General features: G+C 40.6%; 1 protein-coding gene across 1 annotated transcript in view; it reads right to left on the reverse strand.

Moving 5' to 3' along the window:
• lrfn5a (leucine rich repeat and fibronectin type III domain containing 5a) overlaps positions 1-16919 on the reverse strand; it is a 78269-nt gene that overhangs the window by 34596 nt on the left and 26754 nt on the right. Inside the window, exon 2 of the mRNA XM_026355700.1 lies at positions 8327-8437. The gene's annotated coding sequence lies outside the window, so the exon portion shown is untranslated. The remainder of the gene's footprint in view (positions 1-8326; positions 8438-16919) is intronic.

Below are 16919 nucleotides of genomic sequence, written 5' to 3' on the forward strand. Positions count from 1 at the left end.
GGGAGAGTTGAACTGCCATGCAAAGTCTGCTCCAGCACATCCCAACAATTCTCAATGGGGTTATGGTTGGGACTCTGTAGTGGCCAATCCATGTGTGAAAATGATGTGTCATGCTTCCTTAATCCCATCTGACCCAGACTATCTCCTGTTCCGTGGTGCATGTATGAACAAGCAGCTTCAGACAATGTTCAGACCCAATCCTCTAGACATTGCTCAGTGTCATGACTGTCTTCTGAATGCTTGTAGCACTCTGCACACCAAGACTTTTTAGAGGATCTAGTTCCTGTACCTAGTGGTGGATTCCTAGAGTAAGCTGTTGATGCTGACACAGAAGAGGCACATTTCTCTGTTTCCCAGACCTCACGCTATCTTTACTTGAGAATTAACTGTAAATGTGCCTTTGGGATGTGGGAATCAGCTCAAGCAGTCCCTTACCGGCCACAGTGGTTGCCTTCAAGCATTTAGGGTTAGCCCTATGCTGGAGGGAGAGCACAGAGAAAATTGGCATAGGATGTGCGGTGGAGCTAGTGATGCATCTCCAGTTGGCAGATCACTCCCAGACAGAGCGGGAATCAGTGCACTAAGGACAGCACTATCCTGCTGTATTCCACTGTACTGCGCTGCTATCCTTCTGGCATTCTGACACCTTAGGTCCCAACACATGCTGGTATTGATGGACACTGTGGTTGCAACATCTTACGCAAAGGAGCCGGGCAGTCTTAGAAGCACCCAATAAAATAGTGACTGAAACAAGGACACCTGTTAACAGAACATGGTAACTGATGCGTGTGGACGTATGATGTTTCTCCTGATTATTCATGAACATCATATGGACCCATGCTGTTTTCAAACAAAATAGTGTGATTAACTGTAATTAGAAATGAAAACCTGACATGGAGCTCTCACCACCCACTACATCAGTTTTGCTTGTCTACAAGAGGGAAAACTGTAAAGAGAACTGTGTGGGGAAATGTTTTGGGAATTAATGGGATTCAATCATTATACTATATGTGTATCTGGTTTAACATGAAAAATGACACCACAGTTTACAGTACACTGTTGTAGATAGCTCATGAAATGTACTGTACAGTGCAGATTTATTATTGATCTTGCTGTATGTTGCCTTGACTGACACTGACTGACTCATCTGTATTTAAGCTGTACTAGTCTATACACTGTGCTGACCATGTGTAAAGTAAAAGGATTTTATGCACACAGACACACACACACACACACACACACACACAGGTCATTATGAAGGCGCAGACAGCACATTTCCTGTTGAGGTAATGGACTGCATAGTTCTCCAATAAGCACAATCATCTATGTCCATATTTGGACATCCACATTGTACCTACTGTCTCAATGTTGACATCAGAAGTTAACAAAGCATCATGGGACAGATACAGACAGATAAAGAATAATACATAGATGAATGAAGTATGAAGCATCAACCAACCTAATACCATTTCTAGAAACACATCTGTGTGTTTATGCATTTGTCTAAGATCAGATTAGTCCTGAATTGGCCTTTACTATTATCCAAAACCTAGTAACCAAGAATCGAACTGAAGTCATCATCTACTCAACTCAGGTCTATATTTCACACATTGGCTGCAGAAAAAACCTTCAAACTTGTTTTCCAGCCAGTATGGGGCACTGCAGCTCTGCACTAAATAACCCTAGAAATAACAAGCAACAGATCACATTTGGCTTTGGGGAGGGAAGTAAATATGCAGGGTGAAATGCTGTTTTAATTAGAGTAGCATGCCCAGAAAAATGAAGCTCAGGGTTATCCTTATAATGACCACAACACAACTCCAGCAATCATGAAAATTCCAGTACATGCTGTTTGTTAGGAATTCAAGATGGGCTCAATCGTCTATTTTTACCCCTGGAAAGACAGGGAGGTTAAGGTATACACACAGGGATGAAGTGAGAGAGAGAGAAGGATGTACTGTACACTGACTCACATTGACAAGCAGGCCAACACACAAAAGAAGAAGAAAGAGAATGAAAACCTTGTAATGCTGAACCAAGGTGTTCAATAAGAAATGAGGCAGAAAGATAGACAGAGAAGCAGATGAAGAGTGGGAACAGAGCACGGTGTGAAAGAAAGAAGAAGAAGAAGAAGAAGAGATAAGATAGATCTACCTAACAGGAAGAGGACGAGGGGAAATCTGAGAAGAGCAAAAAAAAAAAAAGAGAGAGAGAGAACACAAAAAAGCGCCAGACGTGTTGGTAGAGACACATTTAGCTTTAGGGAAGGAAGGATAGCATCTGCAAGCTGTCTGACTGAACACAACGGTTTTCTAAGAGGAAAAAGGGGCATCTAAGGGAACATAAATGCACGGCGCATCAGAGAATATCCTCCATGCATTTTAAATACAATCTTTTCCTCTCAATGTCAAGTTATGTAACTTTATAGAACCCAGTATATTAGTCCATATTGCATATTACGTAAACTGCAGACAACCTTTTCAAAACAATCAATTTTACGTCAGGGAAATCTTCATAAAGTGTAATCTGAAGGACAGTGGTGTAATCTTAAAGTCTCCATGTGTCCTTTGTTAGACAAATACAGATACAGTGTACCCGCTGGTCCACAAAGAGTTACTAAAGGCTGCAACAGTGATATATAGATGAATGTGGATGCACTCAAATCACCAGCAGCACACTGTCAGACAGGTGAAGACAAAGTGATGGCTGAGAGAAGCAGAGGGACATAAAGCCGGCATAACAGACATAAATAGAAGAGGAGACAGAGGTGGAGAGGAGGGAGATGAAAAAAGAGGCAGAGTTGGAGGGAAGAAAGTACGACAACTGAAAACGTCAGGTTGAAATTTAAGGACAACTAATTATGTTATTTTTATTCTATTTTATTTCTATTCTAATTTTACACATTCATAAATCTACTTCTGGTCCAAAATCATACTACATCTTACCTTACTATGCTTTATATTTTCTATTTACAGTACACCCACTCAATGTGTGGTGTTTTCTTTGCCATTGACTTGCTACAGGGTATGCAGAAATCTGAGAACAGCCTGGACATAGGGGAAAACTTTTAATTGTGGAGGACTGAGTCATTCTAATTAATAGCTGAGTATTACTGTTAGAACACAACGTTACATTAAATATAACCACTAATTATAGAGGCTAATAATACATTAGGTCTTTTCAAGAACAGTTATGTGCACATTTGCCATATCATGTTTTAATGTTCCTCTTTAGTGTGTTATTTCTCCAGACTGCTTGCCTGAATATGTTGCCGTCGTTTGGGTCATTACATCGACATTTTCCACTTCCTTTAACCTTTTGTAATTTGAAATGCCATCACAAGCTTAAAAAAAAAAAACTTGGAGTGAAAACCAGCCTCTGTCTGTGTCCCTAACCTCACTGTCTCCATCCATTTTTATCATCCATCATTGGTTTCCAGCCAGGCTGAGGGGATTCAGTATAAAACAAACAAGTATGGCTGCCCTCACGTCCTGTTTCACACACTCCATTTCCTGCTGCCGCCTGCGGTGAGAGAACACAGAGAGACGGAGAGAATGGCCAAGAACATTTGAGAGGAAGTCAGAAATAATGTGAGTGTGCGCAGTGTGATGAGGTAGTGATAGAGACAGTTAAAGCAAATTAAATTTGAAATGTTTTTCATACTAATTTACAATGTATAAAATAGAATTTCCTGCTTTTTTACCCCACTACACACATTTAATTGGAATGATAAATTGATTGATAATAAAGAACATCTATCCAGCAGGAGTCAGTGGCATCTGGAGATGTGCTCAGCCAAACCAAAGAGGATACTTCCTGCTCATTTCCAGTAGTTTGTAATGTCAAGTTAAAGCCTTGGTTTTATACGTCTATGAGGATTCTCTGTCTTCCAGGTCACAGTATTCCCACTTGGTGCCATCTGGACTTTCTTGATATTCTCGAATATGACTCTTTGCCTCTGATTTGAAATCTGACTAGTGGCATTTACCCACTGTAAGGCCTTGATAATATGTTTTCATGCAGCTGAAAAAGGATTCCTTTGAGAAATAACATCTCTTGGTCCATGTTTCGCTGTTCTCCTAGATTTTCTTTAATATGTCTGTCACTCTTGTCACACTTGTACAAACCTCCGGTACACGTCAACTCCCAGTAAGGCCTACTTTAAGCACTGATGCGATTTACAGGAGGGTGCAGCGCGAGGAACACAGTGGCACAATTGGACACCGACACACTACTACTTCCAGGCAAAAATATGATACGGGTTTAGATGGCGGTAAATTGCATCTGTGTCCTTTTGTGTCTTGTATCAAGTGTGTCATGCTGGGAGTGTTTGTATAAGTGTCTGTCTGCTCTGTTGATTGAGGGAAAACAAAAAGGGAAGCAAAGACCACTTTGACAGTGTTCAGCATGACTAACAACTGCACACAAAAGCAGCCTGGGCAATGGAAGCGAGAGTTTGAAGCATGACTAAATACTGTACCTTAGGGTGTGTATCTTATGTATTTGCATTTCCTCTCACATATGATTTTCCTCCTCCCTTTGCTTTTCTCTCTTTTATCTCTCCTCTGCTCGTATTGCTCCACAACCCTATTATCCCACAGGGGCCACAGGCAAAGCCGGGAAAAGAGGTGAGCTTGGTGACCGGCTAGCCCCTCGGCGGGACTCAACTGCCAAACTCCCCCCAGGGATCCAAGAAGTCTTTCAACTCTCTGCGAGAGAGCACACACACACACACACACACACACACACACGCACACACACACACACTCTCAAGGACTAGGTAAATGGAGGAAAGCAGGGGATGAGAGAACCTGAGTCAAGAAGAGGAAGTAGACAATGATTATAGGGAGAGGAATGATTCTTTTTGGTAAAGTAAAAAACAAAAAGAGAGGTGGGGAGTAAGAGGAGGAAAAAAATAGCCAAGCTACGATGGAAAATGTTAAAAGAAAGAATGTGAAAAAGAGAGTGAAAAAAAGATGCAACCATACAGGGCCGTCTCTGAAGAGGGTGACGGAAAGGTCAAATCCATTCACCCACCTTTTCATCCATCTACTTCCACCTCACGTATTCTCCCAACCCCCTCATCCGTCGAGCCGCTCCGAACTCCTTGTACTTTCAGTCATTCATTCATTCCTCTCTCCATCCATCTATTCATCCATCCAGGCCTCCATTCATCAAAGCGAGCAGGGGACACAGCGAGACTTGACTTTGACTTTGATGCGTTTTGCCGCGCAGTCGAGAGCTCTGGCACATGCACAAACACACACACACACACACACACACACACATATCTATATATACGAGTGATTTCGCTCTAAAGAGAGCATTAGTTAAAGTCGCTCTCAGAAGCTGGATGGTTGCAGGTTGAATTCCCCCATCGGCACGCAGACCTCTGAGTGAACTCCAAAGCATTAAAATGTGTGGCACTTTGTTCATTAAAAAGATAAAACAAACACAGGCTGCTGTTTGATCTCCCATCTCACTCCCTGTCTCTCTCTGTGCATCTCTCTCCGTCTCTTCCTGAGGCAACAAGCTCTGACTCTCCCTGTGTCTCACCTTCAGTGTGTCTGCTCATTTGCTGCAGAGGATGATTGACAGGTGCTGAAAAGAAACCAGTCAATTCTCCATCAATTTTACACAAATCAGTTCCTCTCAGGTTTATTACTAGTCCACATGTGAAAAATTCTTCCTGGAGTTTGAAAAAAAATAATCCTGATGCTATCGTTGATACAAAAAAACTGCTCTTGTAGTACAAGGTGGCAACATATAATTAATTTGTTATGTTCAGCCAACAGTCCTAAAGCCAAGACATTAAGTTTACAGCGTGAGTGACAAAGAAAAGCAGCAAATCACTGAATGTTGCATCTGAAACTAGGGAATTCTTAATATTATTGCTTGAAATTGACTTAATGACTAAATAATTAGTTATCAAATTAATTTTTCTATTGCTTGACTAATGTAAAAAATTGACCAATCTTGTCTGCTATAGATCAAGATCTAATTAAATATGCAGTCTAATTGCATTTTTGGAAATGTATGATCAAACAGTTTTAGAGCTTGGCCCATTTTGGCAATTTTTTTTTTTTATAAAGATGCAATTACATCACTGAGGAACAACTTTTGTTTAGGATGTAGACGTGTCGTGATCACATATGTATATACAGTAATAATATTCATGTGTAGGTCTAAAGTAAAGCCTGTGGTATGACACCAAACTCCAACCTACAGTAATTCCATACTTCTTGTTGACATTATTTGATTTATCATGTGCAAAACTCAGTTATTCATTCCAGTTGTCACAAAATCAATAAAAGTGAGTTGTTGTTACAGCAGCAAAGCAATATTGCTCAGGAACAAAAGTCTTACACAAATCCACCTATTACCTATGTCAGAATCACATATACCAACTGAGCTACAGCCCCCATTAAATTATAGACTACTTCCCATCAGGGAATCAAACCCACTATACTAACCAGGGTTAAAAAGGCTAAAGACTGAGTCTATTGTAATATTCACTCAGATAGAAATACTACAAGTATAAGTACTTTGCAAGCAACAATATCCAGTTGAAACTACTGCTGACATGAGTCTTCAGCTGTCTGCTCCTCACCCCTCCCTCTCTGTGCTCTGCCCAGCACTTCAGGTAGTTGTCGTTTTCATATTACAATAAATAGCAATGCTCCAAAACATACAAATCGAGCAGAAATGTTGGAAATTCTCAGATAGGTTGGACGATCCAGTCTCAACAGTCACTCTCAAAATTAAAGTAGGTTTTAGAGCATATTTGAAAAAGTTACACACTGTACTCCTAAGTGCAGCACTTGAGTAAATCTCCTTGGTTTTCTCCATGTATCCGTTTTCTAGGAGCATCTCTATTTCCCCTAGCATCTCAAATGATGGTATTTCTGATTGGTCAAACCTATTCTAACAACAGAAAAACACAATATGGCTAAACATTACACATATAAACGTAGATTTATAGTCACAATACTAGATATGTAAACATAAGGAATATAGAAAATAGAAGGAAAGCCAGCAAAACCAGTTTACACATAAATAGCATAAGGTATGTGAAGTGACCATAAAGATGGATGGTGTGAGCATCCTTTTTTGGAATTCTGCATGTTGAGGATAATGATGAAGATATAGTGGGAGATATGACGAACGCGTGCATATTTTCACCCCAAGAGGACTGCATGATATGCTCTGAATCCTCCACCTCTAGCTATGATTATATCTCAACAAACACCCTTAATGTGCATGTGTGTGGGATTTGTTATGGTCCAACAGATTTCACATTGCCCGGGGCGTTTTTACAAATGTCTAGCTCATCTCACACACACACACACACACACACACACACACACACACACACACACACACACACACACGCACACACACACACACCAGTCGGTTATTAAGAACACAACTCAACTCAAGGTTGAAAATATACCGAGATTACAGATGTAGCCACAATTAGCAAGTTTTCCCAAACAGAACTCACTGTCTCTTCCTATCCTCTACTTCGTCTTCACACTTTCTCCCTCTTTCTTTTCCCCTTAATTCTTTCTAGCTGAGTTCAGCAGTCAGCCACATCCCAGAGGGATATATGGAGGGTAGAAGTGTAGATCTAACAGCCGGCTGAAGAGTGGATAAGAAAAAAGGAGAGAGAGCAACAATAAAAAAGGGGGCACAGGGGAGAGAGGATCAGCAGCCCACTCTCGCAGGGGTAAGGAGGTTATAGGTGGATTTCTGACAGAGAAAGCAGATATGAGGATGGCAGGGTAACATATTCCACCCTGAGAACATTAGTATACACATCAGTCACTATCACAGCACTGATTAAGACCACAGGCACTGTTGATTATGACTGCACCAGCAAACATGAGCTAGATTACTGTACTTACTTACACATTCACACGCAATTAAATTAAGGCTGATTTCCACAACAGGGCAAAACAGGGCTAGTCAGGTTTCCACGGGGAAACTGGGAGAACTAAGTAACTCTATTCAAGTTTCCACTACAGGACCAGACAACGTTAGACAAAGCCAACACACTGAGGTAGTTTCCACAGCATCTCCATTTGCACTTGCAGATCCACAGCCAGAGCTTGTTCCTTTGACCCGGACACAGTCCGCTTTCCTTCACTGTGATTCAACCTGTGCTGAGCAGTGTCAGAGCCTGCTAACCGAGGAAAGAGGCTAGTCTGCCCAGCCACCCCCCATCATGTTCAAGGGAGGGACCTTTAATGGAGAGCTTTGGAGATGCTCTAGTGCATCTTAAAGTGCACCTGTGGGCTGTAGCTTTGTAGACCGCATGTCTTACCTTCTAGGATGTAAAAGCGGATGACTCTTTGCTTCGGCAATCACATGTTACCACAGCTATAACATCGCGGATGATGATGCAGGTCCAAAATCTTCCGTCTGTTTTCAGTCACTAGAGAATAAAGAATACGTTGGTGTTAAATAATACATTCAAACAACACAAACACGTCAGTGATGAACTGCTTTCATTATATCCACACTACATAGATATAACTTGTTATATATATAGCGTGTCTGTATTTACCTGTTCTACAGCACAGTACACGTGTACACGTACATTCTCCTGCACTGGCTGTGTTTAAAAACAGCCTAATTATCAATACACGGCTTGGTTGGCCTTTCCCTGAGAACTAAGGAGCTGTAACTGTGCACCACTGAACCGAGTGGAAGTGTACTAATCTGAAGCTCATCTTATAGATTGAACCCGTTCACACAGGAAATCTGCCCTCACATGCTGTTGCTACTGGATATCAATGACTTGAACAACCCTGAGCATTGATCCAAACATATCCCTCTTCCTCCCTTCCGTTCCTTCGCACCCTCCACCCTTCTTTTTATCCTCCCACCCTTCTTTAATCCCATTTTTCTTCTTTTCTGTGTTGTCCGTGCTTTAGTTCTTCCCTATATCCCTCGCTTTCCTCCTTCAAAGGATAGAGGACACAGCTGAAACAAAGGCTGCTTCTGTACCAGCTGAGGCAGCAGGTCGGAGGCATGGGGACGGAGGGAGGGAGGGCTCCGAACGAGGCAAGGAGGAAAACAATGAGGGCAAAGAGTAAGGTGGAAGGGAGAGCGAGAAGGACACTGCAAAAAAGAAAATGACGAGGTGGGGGTGAGGCGAAGCAGGAAACCTGGACAGACAAAAAATTCTGGAGGGAAAAGGTGGATGAATGCAAAAGAAAAGAAAAACAGAGAAAAGCAGAAGGCGATAAAGACAGATGTAGAAGAGAGTTAGAAACTGCTCTCACATCACTAGTGTGGTGGTGTCTGGTATCAGCAGGATCTCACACACACACACACACACGCACGTAAGTGCTATCACAGTTAGCCAATAATGAAATGTGCCTAGAGCAGCACAAACACACTCCACTTTATCTTCTTTAGAATATCTACCTGTCCTAAATGTGCCACTGGATTTCTATCACAGGTAAAACTGACTATACAGATCTTATTTATTTTTATTTATTGAAAGATAACAAAAATATGTGATCCTTATTAGACAAACGATTGGCCTGGGATGGATAGATGTACACATGAATAGACAGATAACATGAACTGAATGATCAATATGTCCTTAAACCAAAAAAGCTGAAACTACAATGATTTCGCAGGTAAAACAAAGGCTCTTTGTCAGCAAATCTGCCAAAGAGCAGAGAAGGTGTTAATATGCAGAATATGTCGTGCCTGCAAGGATATGAGCTTTACATCTACTGAGATCTGAGGGGGAGAAAAGACACACATGTGCAGGACAGGCACACGCAGCACATACTGCACGCTCAGCACGCCGACTACACCGATGACCGATTTTATAAACGAATCATCGTGTGTTCTCTAAACATTAGTTTATTTATGAAACCCCTTTAAAAATGTAAATATTGTTCCACCCTGAATATGACCCTGAAAGAAACACGACTACAACTACAAAGTGGGAAGTGTTCCGCCAAATTGCCTGCACAGCAGAATCCAGTCCAAGGCTTTTATGTAACTCCACACCAAACTTTGTTACAACAGCTATTTATGGATATAAACAGACAAATGACATTCATCTACTCCATCTATCTCACCTAAATATGCTTGAAATATGAAAAAAAAAGTAGTCAAGGTAAATGTCCTTCACCATCATATCTATTTTTTAGTCATCTGACAATTGCAGCAGAAGCAGCATTAAACTTTGATGGAATCCATTACAGCACAAAGCATTAAAGTTGCACCAGACAACAGCATTATATAAATGGTGGGCCGGTGGTTAGCTTCTTGCAGAAAGACAACATGTGCAGTCTAATGAGCCCGTGCCCCCAGAGCGAGACTACATTTACTCAGTTTTGGTCTGGACTTTGCGACAGTGCATGTATCATTTAGAGATCGGGTACCTGGGGTGGCACATCACAATAACCCTACTCTACATGGTTTCCTGATGCTGATGAAAGCTTTGAACAATCCCCACATGGAAAAGGAAAAGCAATTCTGTCCACAGAAAAAAGGTCTCCTAAAAATAATAACTTTCAATTATTCAATATCTTACGTAACTCCAAGCTAGAAAGGCCATTAACTAGGCTACATGGCACAAGATGTCTGCTGAGTTACAGCCTGTTTGTTCTTTACTTTATAGTTCATAACACGAACAGTGAGCAGGTACTCCCTGTGCATCATATATTTATGTTTAATGCAGGTATAGCGCGGTCGTACCAGCAAATAATTGAAACATATTCACAGTATTAGACAGGTGTGTTGGTAACATGTGTACATTTTTATCAAAAACCAATACCTCACACAACAATACTACTAATTTCAAAAATGACGTTGTGGGCTTCAGGTAGAGGATTCATTTATCAGCAGCAAAGAATCCATAAGAGGAGTTGACTGTGTTCCTTGCTATCAGCTTCGCTTGTGCGAATTATTGGTTTGTTGATGTATCCAAACTCTTTCATATCAGTAAAACATGTTTGGATTTGTCAGTCAGAAGTCAGAAGTCAGAGCTCAGATACTGTTTATTTTTGGGATCTCTGATGAAACATGCACTTACATTAGGCAGCAACGCCGTCTTTGATCTCTGCTGTGGGAGGCCATGTCCACCGGCCCAATGTTTTCATGGGTTAGAGTTTAAAGACTGAGCTTCTTTTTAGCTTTAGCTCTCCAAAAAAAGTGGAGTCAAACCAGGTGGTCCCTGTTAATTGTGTGGAAACATTTTTTTATTTCCCTCATTAAGCAGCAACACTTGCTGTAAGGCTCACTGATACCCAAGCACATGTAGAGCGTACACACTTAATGCAGACTCTGTCAGATGGACATGTTGGACCAAATACACAGTTAACTCTGTCACACAGGTATGCATACAGCCAGGATGTGAAACAAGCCATATCCTTACAGAGTCTGTGAAGCTTTCTTGTGGTGTACAGCAGCAAACGCAGATGTAAAAGCATCACAAACATTTTTTTTTTTTTATGCGAGTTTGTGTGTGTGTGAGCTCTTGTGTGCAACGGTTGACCGAGTCCAGGGAAGGAGCCCATTGCCAGCTTCTTGTGAATTATTGAAACAGGTCAGTAAGCAGGAGAAGAACAGCGTCTGGATGTGTGTTGTCTGTCTGTCTGTCTGTGCGCGTGTCTACAGCACTGCACTGCAGATTCACAGCCTGAGCTTTCTATTCTATACGGGACTGTGCAGAGGGAATAAACTGCTGCGCCTACTATTATTTTCTAAGCTTATAAATAGAAAGCGGGAGTACTGTCAAGTAGGTTTTGTAAAATAATGTACGACATTACAGCCGGTGGATTTGGTCTGTTTCAATTAGCCAGGTTTCCTGAATTCAGAGATGCAGCTGAAAACTTCCACCAGAAAACAGTAACCTGTATTGTGGCGAACACGGTCATATTAAATAGTTCTTCGCTTTTTACAGTTTTGAGTTTGCAGAACAATTTTGTGTTCTGTCTTTTCTGCCCCTTCAACTGAACAGCAGCTTGAATAAATAGTGCAGCAGAATAAATACCAAGGGTAGCCAGTGTTCCAAGATGAGATAAATATAAAGACGGAGCAGACAGAGCGACTGATCTGTGCTGCTGTGATATTTAATACGCCGGTGGAACAGATGCACAAACAAGTTGCCGGACTTCTTAGTGCCTTAACAACAAAAATGGTTATTGAGATACAGGCTGCTCCCTTTAGATTTTTTATCAACGCAGGTACTGTATACTTACATTAAAAGAGCAAAAAATAACTGTCTACATTCATACATTAGTATCATCACACTGTAAATTAGCAAATCAAACAACAAATAAGATGAGTCAAGCAAAGAGTTTTGAGCCAAAACTTCCCCCTTATATTTTTTCTAGTTCTTTAGTTTACATCTGCTGTATTAACCCTCAGTGATCATGCTGACTCAGCTTATCTTACAAAATGCACAGTGTTGTCTTTGCACAGCAGGAGGCATGGAGGAGGTCTAATTACTGCAGCAGCATCTTTTAGTCAAACCCACTCAGTAGTTAAGTTTAGGTTAGAGTACAGTACAGACTCGCCCATATATATCTGAGTGTGAGGTGTGGTTAATCACTGTTTCAGGGTTAGATAATTCAGCATATTCATATACTTATGTGTATTATGTATGTGTGTGAGCATGTGTGTGTGTGTGTTTGAATTCTGGTAAACAAACGTGAGTGCAACGTTGCTCACTTGTTGTGAAGCCACGACTTTAAGCAGCTGTGAATATGGATTCACTGCCCCACATGTCCACAAAACAAACACACACAAACATAAAGAACAATGATATCAGTGTAGACAACACAACAAACACCAGCTGTGACTATGTTCAAATGCAGCTCAGTTACCCAGTATGCTAGGCCAAATGCTGATTTACATATTGTCGGACTACAAGTGTGTACTGTGGGTTTTGAAAACAGATAATGAAAAACTGTTTTTGGCTTGGCAGCATCTTATATTATGTCTGGCTTCGCTGTATTTTTTTATTTGACTATTTGCATTGCTAAAATAATTTGAAAAGCTTCCCTGGGCTCATTGTATTCATTAAAAGTTTATTCATACCACAACAGACATAATTTCATGGTCTAGCTTCGGTTGCCATGGCACTACCACTATATCTTTCATACAAAGCTAAATATATGGTTTACTGGCCTAACAAAATCTGAATGACATCATATGAATTTATTTGTATTTTTTTATTAAGTTACTAAGACCTAACTCTTTAAAAGTTCTATAAAAATGATTACAAATCATGAACATCTGCTTATACCTGATCACAACCACTAATGGTTGAAATGTAAACCTGTAAGCGTCATGGTAACACTAGAGCAAAGTTTAACTAAATGATGGGATTCAACCTTAGGTGACCATGAATGTATGTTGATGCAATAGTTGTTTCACTAAAAACTTTGAGTTCAGCCACGTGGTGGAGCTAGGGAACATACAGTCTAAAAAATTATGGAGAATCATCAATAATTAAACTGAACTGAATTAAATTGAAATTTTTGCCTATTCCAAAACCTTGTAAAAGGAAAAGTTACGTTTTCTTTTTAACAAGCTAAAATAAAATTAAGAAAGAATGAAAAACAGGAAGCCGTGGCAGCAATCTGAAAGATATTTTCCGTTTTCACAGCCTGACACCACTCTTATATTTTATATCACATAGCTGCGTATAAAAATGTAAACACCAGATGATATGTGTGTGAGTGCTGTGTGGTGGGTGGGGGTCTCTCCAGCGGGACCATCTTTCATCTCTGCATCTGCCATTCTCTTCCACCTCATCTTACATCTCGGTGACTGCTACTCATCCCTCTCTGTCTCTCTCTCTCTGCCTATCCTTCTATCCATCCATCTCTGCTCACCCAGCTCCCTCTCCGTTCCCATCATCCTTCAGTACATCTGGCTCGATCCACCCCCTTACATACGCTGTCATGGCAGAAGCCCAAACTGCCTCATAGGAAGACATGAGATCAAACTCGTCTTTGTGTTGTATGTGTCGAGCATTAAAACCGCTGTATAGAAATCTGACTAGGTGCATTTAGAGTCCATTGTGAACTTTATTTTTACATTCATCCTCAACACACCCAGTTCTGGTAGGATATTACGGGCAAATCACATTTGTACATGCTATCAAGTCAGGCAGAAAATCCAATGAGAAAAATAGATGACTACGACATGGTATAGCACACAAGCACTTAGCAGCAAAGGAACAGGCTCTAAGTATAAGATCAGTAGAAGCCAAGTAGGACTCCAGGTGCAGGCTGTATAAAGTTGCCCCTGAGAGAATCTACACATCAGGATAAGATGCTAACAGACAGGGCATTCCTGGAAGGCCATAAGTAAGTGGCTGGTATAGCATACAAAAACATCTGTGTTAGGTATGGGCTGGAAGTCCCAAGGTCAAAATGGGATCTAGCTCCAACGGTGGTTGAGAATGACGAACCTGAGATCCTGCAGGACTTCCAGGTACAGACTGACAAACTGGTAATGGCTATCCAACTAGACATAGTAAGGCAGACAGAGCAAACAGCAATCCCAAGAGATGGCAACATCAATAAGAAGGAACATCAGAAGATTGAGAATTGCCAGGGGCTAATAGAAGAGCTAGAATAAATGTGGGAGTTAAAGGCGTCTTCCTTTCTTTATTTGCATAGAGGAAATATTTAGTCTACTCTGCCCCTGTGTGATGGGCCCCATATGACAGACACACCCTGTTCAAAGAAGTTTACTAACAATGCTGTAGATGACGTGGATGTGCATGTGCCTTGTATGCATTATTATTATAATTATATTATGTATTATTATATTATATATGACAGAAAAAATTCTGAAACATACCTTAATCAAAGTGAATGTCAAAGTGAAAACAGATTCTACAAAGTAATGTAAAGTAAATAAAAATACATAAGGTGAAATCACTGTTTGCAATAATATTCACCCCCTTCAGGTCAGTATTTAGTAGATGCACCTTTGGCTGCAATCACAGCATAGAGTCTTTGTGGATAGGTCTCAATTAGACTTGCACATCTGGACACAGGAATTTTATGCCATTCTTCTTTGCAAAACTGCTCAAGCTCTGTCAGGTTGTGTGGGGATCGGGTGTAAACAGCACTTTTCAAGTCCATCCACACATTCTCTTGGTTTCTGGTCTGGACTTTGACTGGGCCACTCCAGAACATTCACCTTGTCGCGTTAAACCATGTCTGTGTAGCTTTCGCTGTATGCTTCGGGCCATTTACTTGCTGGAAAACAAATCTTCTCCCAAGCTGTAGTTGTCTTGCAGACTGAATAAGATTGTCCTCCAGGATTGTCCTGTATTTTGCTGCATTCATCTTACCCTCTACTTTAACAAGCCTTTCAGGGCCGGCTGCAGAGAAGCATCCCCTCAACATGATGCTGCCACCACCGTGCTTCACAGTGAGGATGGTTGTGGTGATGTGCAGTGTTGGGTGCGAGTCAAACATATCGTCTTATCTGATGGACAAAAAGCACCATTTTGGTCTCATCAGACCAAAGAACCCCCTTCCACTGGACCATGGAGTCTTTCCACATGCCTACTGGCGAACCCATTTAACTAACATTACTTTGTAGAAACCTGTTTTCACTTTGACATTAATGAGGTGTTTTTTAATTCCGAACTTTTTGTCAAAGTCACCAACGTTTATTGACCATGACTGATTTATAATCTCAATAAAAGAATGAAACATCCAAGGGGTTGAATATCTTTATAGGCACTGTATCTCTTTGTCCTAATAGGTTAGCCACAAGTAGACAGGGTGGGTCCTAACCATTTTTATCCAACAATTAAATTTCTTCTTCACTAACATCTGCCTTCGCATTAAATAAACTCAATCCATGACAACAGAAATCAATGTTTATATCACAGCAGAGAAACCTGCAATGATGAAATAAATACAGAGATGCAGGTAACTGTGGAAAAGCTTTTGTTGTACTACTGTTGTAGTGTTTCAAAGCTGCTGCTAAGTTCAGTTGATACTGTCCCATTGGAATGCATCTTACATCGTTTCTGATGTTGTGCACAACCGAAGTTTCAAATCAGTGAATGTTATGCAAAGGTGCCATGTTGGATAATGAATCAAGTAGTAAACATTAAGTATATCTCCAGCCTAAGTGAGGCTTGAAAGCCCTGCAGTCATACACTACTCAATCTCCTTTAGCAGGCTCTAAACTGAAGGACAGTAGGGGACATTGTTACTGAAGTGAAAATTAAAGAGAAGAAGCAGAGCAAAGAAAGTCAGCACCTATCTCTTTAAAACTAATGCGTCAGTCCTATAGCGCTCAACACATTCAGCACCGATACACACAAAGGGTAAAGTTGCACTGAGAGCAGACAGGGCTTTCTCTAAAATCCCATTGCTAGCGACTTAAGCTCTTTTCACACTATCAGAGGCAGCAAATGGCAGCAAAAAAGACACAGCAAAAGGCCACCTTGCTGGTTTTTGAGCCTTTCAGAGTCTCTTGAAAAAAAAAAAAACTCCAAACACAACAAAATGCTCCTGCACCTCTTGGTTGAGTGCTTGATTTAAAATGCAGCCTTTAAACTCAGCAACTATGAAAAACACTATGATGTTTTTACTTTGCCTGAATTTAATGTGGACATTTGTGCACTGATGAGGATTACTGACACAAAGGGCCGATCAAAAAAAAGGATCAATTGTACAAAGTCAAGAATGTATTGTTCAGACAGGTTATGTTTTTTAATTAAGTTCTGTTTTATTGGATTTATTATAGATTTTTTTTTTTCATTTCAAGGCATAACATTAAGTAAATATAGTGTATATATACACAAGTATACAGACACTCAATGTGTTAGCTTTGGAAAGGTTAAGTGAGGCTAAGTTTATTTAGACAAAGTAAATAACATACTGTAGCTCTAATTTCTCTTT

This window comes from Anabas testudineus, chromosome 12 (assembly GCF_900324465.2).
Source record: "Anabas testudineus chromosome 12, fAnaTes1.2, whole genome shotgun sequence".
Classification (NCBI taxonomy): Eukaryota; Metazoa; Chordata; class Actinopteri; order Anabantiformes; family Anabantidae; genus Anabas; species Anabas testudineus.